This window comes from Mercurialis annua, linkage group LG3, assembly GCF_937616625.2.
Source record: "Mercurialis annua linkage group LG3, ddMerAnnu1.2, whole genome shotgun sequence".
In the NCBI taxonomy this organism is placed as follows: domain Eukaryota; kingdom Viridiplantae; phylum Streptophyta; class Magnoliopsida; order Malpighiales; family Euphorbiaceae; genus Mercurialis; species Mercurialis annua.
In genome coordinates, this window is record NC_065572.1 from 17979648 (window position 1) to 17989934 (window position 10287).

Below are 10287 nucleotides of genomic sequence, written 5' to 3' on the forward strand. Positions count from 1 at the left end.
CCTAATGTTTTAAAAAACCCCGACCTTTTAGCCCTTTTTCAATCATACCCTGACGTTACAAATTTGTCAATTTTACCCTATTTTACATTTTTGTGTTTCAATTGTACGCTGATGTCACGACCCAAATTTATGAGTCGCGACCGGCGCTAGGGAATGGGAGTGGTAGCTCCGAAACCCGTAGCAAGCCTAAAATCTTGTGTAAATTTTTCGCAAATCAAATCATATTTCATATATCAAAATACATGTGACCCCATTTTACATAAAAACATCAGAGTTCAAAATGCGTTATATAAATACATAGACAAAAACATCTAGACTACTGCGGACCGCTAGAATGAAATCCTTCTTTTACTTCTTGTGCAAATGACTTCCGAGAATTAAAACTTCGGAAGCTTAACTCTTCAAATCATATCATACTATCCCTGAAAAATGGGAGGAGCAACGGTGTCAGTATAAAACTGAGTGAGTTCACCAAATCACACGCAATATCACATAAAGGGTTAAAACCGTTGAAAACCTCCTTTGTATATAGAAAATACTCTTTTGAAATCATATTGCATACCTTGTTTACTTTCCTTCATAACTATTTGTTTATTTCATAAACTTATGGTTTATAAGTATTTGTCGTCCTTGATTCCTTATTATGATATTGATATTTTTCTTTCTCGTTTTGTTGCATTAGTTTTCGACCGAATCTTAAATCTAAGTTTATATTAACATGATTCTAAGTCGAACTAAATCATTGGCAAGTCTCTTGTGACTTGATCCTTATGGTTGGGTCCCGAGATAGTTCAACTGAGCTACCCATAACCATATGGTACAGTCCCGAGATAATTCAACCGAGTTACTTGTACCATTTCTCAATCCCAAACGATCGATAGGAGTCCCGAGATAATTCAACCGAGTTACTCCTTAGACACGGGTCCCGAGATAGTTCAACCGAGTTACCTTCGTGTCTGCATTCGGACTCTGCACCCTGCAGGTCTTTTGAACTTAACTGTCGATTCATATAATTTCTATTGACATTTAATAGGAGTGCTTGTTCACATTGTGTCTCGATCTTGTTTCGTATTGATTCTCGATGTATCGCACTTACTTTTTATTATGTATGAGTTCTGAGGATTATCATCGAGAATGGATGAGATACAGGCCCCGTGATAATTCTACCGAGTTTCACCTTGTATTTCAATTCTTATTATTGAATATGTCAGAGTTCACTTTTCTTATCTCATGTATTTATCATTTCGATGATTTATGTTGGGTTTTCTTGATCCTTTATGGACCATGACATGCACATTACAATCTACAAGCATACATCCATAACACACGCACGTATGGGTATTCATTATAATTAAAAGTACGTATAGGAACGTACAATGTATCTTTATAAATATATGAATAATAGTACATATAGGCATGTACTATATTTTTCTTATTTGTATTTGGTTCGATTTATGTCATTTTACTTTACCCATCCCCGGTGCCTTAACATTTATGTTATTATCAAAATAACACATTACGATAAAACATCATTTTCAAAGCATACATACGTATACATTTTAAAAGCAAACATCTCATATATATATAAATATTCATATAGCCTTTCGTATGAAAATACGCGGCTCTATGAATATTGACGAGTAATTTAAAGTGTACTCACCACTTGCTATCCAAATTCTTCAAATAAGCTTGAAAATATCTCGATCCATTCGCCTCGAGCCTTATCGATAGTCGCTTCTTCGAGTCTACGCAAATTCGATAACGCTACGAATTAATAAAATTTCTAAGTATAACTAATTTATCAAAAAAGCTATTTTTCTAGTCTACTTCGGCTAACAAAACTCTTATCTAAAAATAGTCCGACCCCAAAATAAAATTGACATTCTTAAAGTTCGGAATGTCGCCTACAACATTTGTTTAGGTCTCGGAATGCAATTCGCACCCGAAGGTGTCGGAATCTAGCCCATAAGTTTTTTTACATAGGGCTGTCCTAAAACTGTAGACCTGCTCTGAACAATAAAATATTCTGCTCAATTTGATCATCTTAGAGGCAGAATTAGAGAAAACTTAAAGCTAGACAATTGTAGTTAACATCTCAAAGTTTCCGTACCAACAAACGGAACTTGATTTGAATTTATACAACTCTGGATATAGTCCTCACAACATGGCTATTTTGCATAAAAACTTTCTGCAAAACGTCAACTAGTTTGCGTTGATTCGTATCACAACTTATTATGCATCGAGGCTAGCCTATCGATATCACATTCCAAAATTAACACAATCCAGCCCCTATTACTCTACCACAAACATATGCATTCCATATATATTCATCACTCAAAACACTTAGACATGAACTTCACAACTTGGCCGAACTTGTACCTTATGTTCATGTCAAGATTTCATTCAACTTAAACAATCAAAATCTACTCTTAATTCAGCTATGCCATCCTTAATTCATGCTTATTATCATCAATTATCATTAATAGCATCACCCCATCTAAATGGCTGAAACCTAAGCTCCACATTCATTCCATCATTACAATTCACAATAAAACAATTCCATAGCTATAAGGCATCAATCATCAAACAATATTCAAAACATGCAATTGCCGAATCCCTAATCCAAATTACCATTGAATTCATCAATCGATATCTAACAAATTTCAGAAAATCCTCACCTTGGTTGAAGTCTCAAAACCGAAGGTGTATGTTCATGATTCACCATTAAAATTGCTCCATCCAAGCTCTTAAACATCTATGAACACCAAACATTCAAAGCCCCTAAATTAAACTTCAAAACAGAAATTCAAACTCAGAAACCCTAACTTCAAGTTGTTTTTCTTACCTCAAATTGAAACCATAGATCCGTAGAGGATTCTTTCCTCGTTCCGTGGCCGCAAGAATCACGCAATTCCGATGAGAAACGAAAAAGTTATGGGCATTTGAAATTTTTCTTTCATGAAGAAGATGATCATCACGTTTTTGATTGCTGAAAATGAGGGGTTTCTCATCTTAAATCATATGCCTTTGATATTTATATGTTGGCAAAGTATCTCTTTTAGTCCTTGAGTTTGTCACCTCCTCAACCTCTAACTTCTAACTTTTCTTTCGTCCAATTTAGTCCGTAGAACACTAAATCTCTTAGGCCCAATTAAATCCATATTATTTATTCTCAAATAAATAATATTAACCCCATATCTTATAACTTTACTTTCCAATAATTTATTTTGACAATTTTGGCTAAAAGCGCTCAAATTTCCATTTTGAGCTAAATTGCACTTTTTCATCCAATATTTCATTTTAATGACCATCGATAACCACTTTATCGATATTATTATCTTATCTTGAGAAAATAGAGTAAAACACAACTTCCTCCGGAAGTTTGTGGTTAAAAGTCCACTTTAGCCCTTAAAGTGGCTAATTTGCACTTTAACTCTTATTCTTGACTAATCGTCAAACTTTCTTCTAAAACGATTTCGTACACTTACGAAACTTTGACGATCATTTATTAATAATATTTCACAAACCTTGACGTGAAAATTATTAGCTCGGGCTTTCCAACTTATTTTATTTTATTCCCTTTTTGTCTCGATTAAATCCAATTGCTCGCCTAATAATTTTTAATTATTATTTTATGATAGTTCCAATAGACCCACTTCGGTCTAAGTCCTTATTATCCAGTCTTAATCTGATAGTCTAATTCTTAATCCTTACGATTATGCCTCGTGGCGCTACACGTAATACCTCAAAAATTTAGGTTATTACAATCTTCCCCCCTTACAAAAATTCGTCCTCGAATTTTCATAATCTTCTAATATCACTTATCCAATCCTTAATCAAATCTTATCATGCGCTTCCTTCCACACTTCCACTGCGACACTCTGATTAATTATTCACCAACTGTTGACTTTACGGTTAGATTTATACAGTCATTCATCTAATATTGTTTTTAGGTGAAAGTGTCTTGATATACTTATCGAGTAAATTCTTATACTAACCATCATAATCATCTTATTACTACTTGATTCATAATTATTATGAATCAATTCTCTTTATTCGACCTTTTTGAACAACATATGTTTGTTCATAGGGTTCTTATCCCCTGACGTAACTAACTTCTATGTTCGATTTCCTCGTCCTAGAGGTAAACGTGCTTCGAGTTTAAACGGGGCCGCTATCACTTTACATGTTTGTAAAGTAGCGTCGTTGTTCTTGTATTTAATATACAATACCGCCTTAGAGATTTGCAATTCAAATCTCGATGCATTGCGATTCGCATTACACTACTCGTTGTTCTATATACTTGTCGTGTTACATACGTATGTTTTCAAATAGGCCTAACAAGATGATCAGTCTTGTCCTATGCCTCTATATACAGAGTCACTGTCTGAGCTTACTTACGTTGGAAAACTCATCCGTTTAAAATCACAATACTTTTCATTTCTCAAATCATGTCATAATTGTGCACCAGTGTGATGATTTCTCTCATCACAAGAGTTGCAATGACACTCCTCTTTTCTTTTCAGACACACAATGTATATGATGCATGTCCTACTAGTGAATGCAATATGGATATGGTGATGCAATTCTATTCGTGTCAATGCGATGTTTTATGATTCGTGTCCGAGCACAATTATGTCTTTTCAAAACATTTTGTTTCGATCAAATATTTTTCTTTTTCATAAAACGGGTTTTACGTAAGTTTCTTTTGACATCAGACTCTGTATTTCTACTTGTTCTTATCATTTGCAATCTATAAACATCTTTTGCACATGAAAAGATGTGGTTCTACTCGTCTCGTTCAGACGTCGTTTGAAGAGTACGTTCTAAACGTTCGTGTCTATACTAGACTAGCTCAAAAGGTCTGATCACTTTCGAGCTTTTAGTGTTTGGACTTCATGGTGTTTGTCTCGATTACATCGTATATCTGGTTGTGTCTAACTAGAAGTCGTCGCGACAACTTTGTCTTTTAGGAAAAAAGGTTGTTTCGTGTTGCCCGTGGTATCGTACTACTCGGGATGTGGGCATTCTTTCACATGAAAACCTTGTTGTCCACATCGAAGACATATATATGTCATAGCTTGACAGCTACTCGAGCATCTCCTATCGCATAGCGAGTGCATGAAACTTGCATAGTTGGACTTCCTTGTTCAGACAACAAACTAATAGTGCTAGCCCTTTTGGCTGCCTTCCCGTATTTATCTTTCCTATAAATCCGACTATGTCGCCTTTCTTAAGTCTTGCGAGCATTTCGCTCAGCATAGACTTAGCAAACTTTGCATCATTGAATCATAAGAAACTATTTCTATTCATAACAATCGATTACAATATATAAATTTCATGTATCGCATAAATTATCACAGGCTTACATACCTGTGGGCATATCACTCTCCTGAGTGATCGCATTTTGCAGCGCGTCGCATATCTCATCAATCATATACCATCTAATCAATTAATTCAATCATAGTCCATAACGATATTCTTAATCATATGAGTCTCGAGCGTATATAACTCTTCACAGACTATAAATACTCGAAAGCGTATTGCTTTATCGAGTAAACACACACATATTTTGTGCTCGCACACATCTAACTCGACTCCTAATAGCACATAAGGGAGAGGACGCATTTGTCAAAACTTTTGAAAAATCGATGAAAACGTTGATAACGTTCAAAAGACATGACTGGAAATCCCTATAATCCGCAGTAGTTCTTAGCTTAACCTAGTGACATCATACCTAGGAACTACAGACATCAATCGTATACAGGCAATGGCCTATGAATCTAAACCATTGCTCTGATACCACCTTTGTCACGACCCAAATTTATGAGTCGCGACCGGCGCTAGGGAATGGGAGTGGTAGCTCCGAAACCCGTAGCAAGCCTAAAATCCTGTGTAAATTTTTCGCAAATCAAATCATATTTCATATATCAAAATACATGTGACCCCATTTTACATAAAAACATCAGAGTTCAAAATGCGTTATACAAATACATAGACAAAAACATCTAGACTACTGCGGACCGCTAGAATGAAATCCTTCTTTTACTTCTTGTGCAAATGACTTCCGAGAATTAAAACTTCGGAAGCTTAACTCTTCAAATCATATCATACTATCCCTGAAAAATGGGAGGAGCAACGGGGTCAGTATAAAACTGAGTGAGTTCACCAAATCACACGCAATATCACATAAAGGGTTAAAACCGTTGAAAACCCCCTTTGTATATAGAAAATACTCTTTTGAAATCATATTGCATACCTTGTTTACTTTCCTTCATAACTATTTGTTTATTTCATAAACTTATGGTTTATAAGTATTTGTCGTCCTTGATTCCTTATTATGATATTGATATTTTTCTTTCTCGTTTTGTTGCATTAGTTTTCGACCGAATCTTAAATCTAAGTTTATATTAACATGATTCTAAGTCGAACTAAATCATTGGCAAGTCTCTTGTGACTTGATCCTTATGGTTGGGTCCCGAGATAGTTCAACCGAGCTACCCATAACCATATGGTACAGTCCCGAGATAATTCAACCGAGTTACTTGTACCATTTCTCAATCCCAAACGATTGATAGGAGTCCCGAGATAATTCAACCGAGTTACTCCTTAGACACGGGTCCCGAGATAGTTCAACCGAGTTACCTTCGTGTCTGCATTCGGACTCTGCACCCTGCAGGTCTTTTGAACTTAACTGTCGATTCATATAATTTCTATTGACATTTAATAGGAGTGCTTGTTCACATTGTGTCTCGATCTTGTTTCGTATTGATTCTCGATGTATCGCACTTACTTTTTATTTATGTATGAGTTCCGAGGATTATCATCGAGAATGGATGAGATACAGGCCCCGTGATAATTCTACCGAGTTTCACCTTGTATTTCAATTCTTATTATTGAATATGTCAGAGTTCACTTTTCTTATCTCATGTATTTATCATTTCGATGATTTATGTTGGGTTTTCTTGATCCTTTATGGACCATGACATGCACATTACAATCTACAAGCATACATCCATAACACACGCACGTATGGGTATTCATTATAATTAAAAGTACGTATAGGAACGTACAATGTATCTTTATAAATATATGAATAATAGTACATATAGGCATGTACTATATTTTTCTTATTTGTATTTGGTTCGATTTATGTCATTTTACTTTACCCATCCCCGGTGCCTTAACATTTATGTTATTATCAAAATAACACATTACGATAAAACATCATTTTCAAAGCATACATACGTATACATTTTAAAAGCAAACATCTCATATATATATATAAATATTCATATAGCCTTTCGTATGAAAATACGCGGCTCTATGAATATTGACGAGTAATTTAAAGTGTACTCACCACTTGCTATCCAAATTCTTCAAATAAGCTTGAAAATATCTCGATCCATTCGTCTCGAGCCTTATCGATAGTCGCTTCTTCGAGTCTACGCAAATTCGATAACGCTACGAATTAATAAAATTTCTAAGTATAACTAATTTATCAAAAAAGCTATTTTTCTAGTCTACTTCGGCTAACAAAACTCTTATCTAAAAATAGTCCGACCCCAAAACAAAATTGACATTCTTAAAGTTCGGAATGTCGCCTACAACTTTTGTTTAGGTCTCGGAATGCAATTCGCACCCGAAGGTGTCGGAATCTAGCCCATAAGTTTTTTTACATAGGGCTGTCCTAAAACTGTAGACCTGCTCTGAACAATAAAATATTCTGCTCAATTTGATCATCTTAGAGGCAGAATTAGAGAAAACTTAAAGCTAGACAATTGTAGTTAACATCTCAAAGTTTCCGTACCAACAAACGGAACTTGATTTGGATTTATACAACTCTGGATATAGTCCTCACAACATGGCTGTTTTGCATAAAAACTTTCTGCAAAACGTCAACTAGTTTGCGTTTATTCGTATCACAACTTATTATGCATCGAGGCTAGCCTATCGATATCACATTCCAAAATTAACACAATCCAGCCCCTATTACTCTATCACAAACATATGCATTCCATATATATTCATCATTCAAAACACTTAGACATGAACTTCACAACTTGGCCGAACTTGTACCTTATGTTCATGTCAAGATTTCATTCAACTTAAACAATCAAAATCTACTCTTAATTCAGCTATGCCATCCTTAATTCATGCTTATTATCATCAATTATCATTAATAGCATCACCCCATCTAAATGGCTGAAACCTAAGCTCCACATTCATTCCATCATTACAATTCACAATAAAACAATTCCATAGCTATAAGGCATCAATCATCAAACAATATTCAAAACATGCAATTGCCGAATCCCTAATCCAAATTACCATTGAATTCATCAATCGATATCTAACAAATTTCAGAAAATCCTCACCTTGGTTGAAGTCTCAAAACCGAAGGTGTATGTTCATGATTCACCATTAAAATTGCTCCATCCAAGCTCTTAAACATCTATGAACACCAAACATTCAAAGCCCCTAAATTAAACTTCAAAACAGAAATTCAAACTCAGAAACCCTAACTTCAAGTTGTTTTTCTTACCTCAAATTGAAACCATAGATCCGTAGAGGATTCTTTCCTCGTTCCGTGGCCGCAAGAATCACGCAATTCCGATGAGAAACGAAAAAGTTATGGGCATTTGAAATTTTTCTTTCATGAAGAAGATGATCATCACGTTTTTGATTGCTGAAAATGAGGGGTTTCTCATCTTAAATCATATGCCTTTGATATTTATATGTTGGCAAAGTATCTCTTTTAGTCCTTGAGTTTGTCACCTCCTCAACCTCTAACTTCTAACTTTTCTTTCGTCCAATTTAGTTCGCAGAACACTAAATCTCTTAGGCCCAATTAAATCCATATTATTTATTCTCAAATAAATAATATTAACCCCATATCTTATAACTTTACTTTCCAATAATTTATTTTGACAATTTTGGCTAAAAGCGCTCAAATTTCCATTTTGAGCTAACTTGCACTTTTTCATCCAATATTTCATTTTAATGACCATCGATAACCACTTTATCGATATTATTATCTTATCTTGAGAAAATAGAGTAAAACACAACTTCCTCCGGAAGTTTGTGGTTAAAAGTCCACTTTAGCCCTTAAAGTGGCTAATTTGCACTTTAACTCTTATTCTTGACTAATCGTCAAACTTTCTTCTAAAACGATTTCGTACACTTACGAAACTTTGACGATCATTTATTAATAATATTTCACAAACCTTGACGTGAAAATTATTAGCTCGGGCTTTCCAACTTATTTTATTTTATTCCCTTTTTGTCTCGATTAAATCCAATTGCTCGCCTAATAATTTTCAATTATTATTTTATGATAGTTCCAATAGACCCACTTCGGTCTAAGTCCTTATTATCCAGTCTTAATCTGATAGTCTCATTCTTAATCCTTACGATTATGCCTCGTGGCGCTACACGTAATACCTCAAAAATTTAGGTTATTACACCTGAAAAATTAAATTAACGTCTTTTGCATTTGGAAATTTGTTTAAAACATTCTACATGTCTCGCATATATTAATTGTATATTTTTAAAATTTATTTAAATTTATTTAAATTAATTAAGAGTTTAAATTAGTGTTAATTTGATTATGGTTTTTAGTTAGTTTTTAAAAATAAAGGACTTATTTGTACTTTTTTGAATAAAAAAGAATTTAATTTTATGTTTATACTTAATTAATTGAATGATTTCATCATTTAAGTAAATAAATTAACAAAAATTAAAATATTGGGGTACAATTGAAAACGGAAAATTCAAAAGTGGGTAAAATTGATAAATTTTCAACGTCGGGGTAGAATTGAAAAAAAGTTTAAAAGTGAGGGGTTTTTGAGTGATTAGACCTAAAAAAAATTGATAAATTGAAATGCTGTATTATAAATATATATGAGATGTTACCAATAAAGTTGACAAAATTGATAAATTGAAATGCTGTATTTAGCAATTAAACTTAATCATATTAGTTTAACGATTTACCAATAAAGTTGACAAAATCAATTGATAAAATAATATCAAAATTAAAAAAAATAATTATGAGATTAATTTATAAATATAAAAAAAATCAATTGTTATGATATAAATACAAATAAAGATTACCAAATAAATTATTATTCCATTGCCATTTTTATATTAATTTAGCAAGTTACAAATAAGGTTTACAAATTAATATCACTAAAAATAAAAAGAAAAAAAATAAAAATATTTGAGTTCATCTTTTTGTAGTTCTTGCTCAATTTGATTTAATCTAATTTCACCTGATTCTAATTGTTG

General features: G+C 33.5%; 2 long non-coding RNA genes across 2 annotated transcripts; both read right to left on the reverse strand.

The window, feature by feature from the left end:
* Positions 1–125: 125 nt before the first annotated feature.
* LOC126671464 (uncharacterized) lies at positions 126–2991 on the reverse strand. The gene is made up of 3 exons (XR_007639014.2): positions 2846–2991; positions 2679–2755; positions 126–422 (listed from the first exon to the last, which is right to left on the reverse strand). It is a non-coding gene; the product is annotated as an uncharacterized LOC126671464 (long non-coding RNA).
* Positions 2992–5851: 2860 nt separating this feature from the next.
* LOC126671463 (uncharacterized) lies at positions 5852–7409 on the reverse strand. Its single transcript, XR_007639011.2, has 2 exons — positions 7361–7409; positions 5852–6119 (listed from the first exon to the last, which is right to left on the reverse strand). It is a non-coding gene; the product is annotated as an uncharacterized LOC126671463 (long non-coding RNA).
* Positions 7410–10287: the final 2878 nt, after the last annotated feature.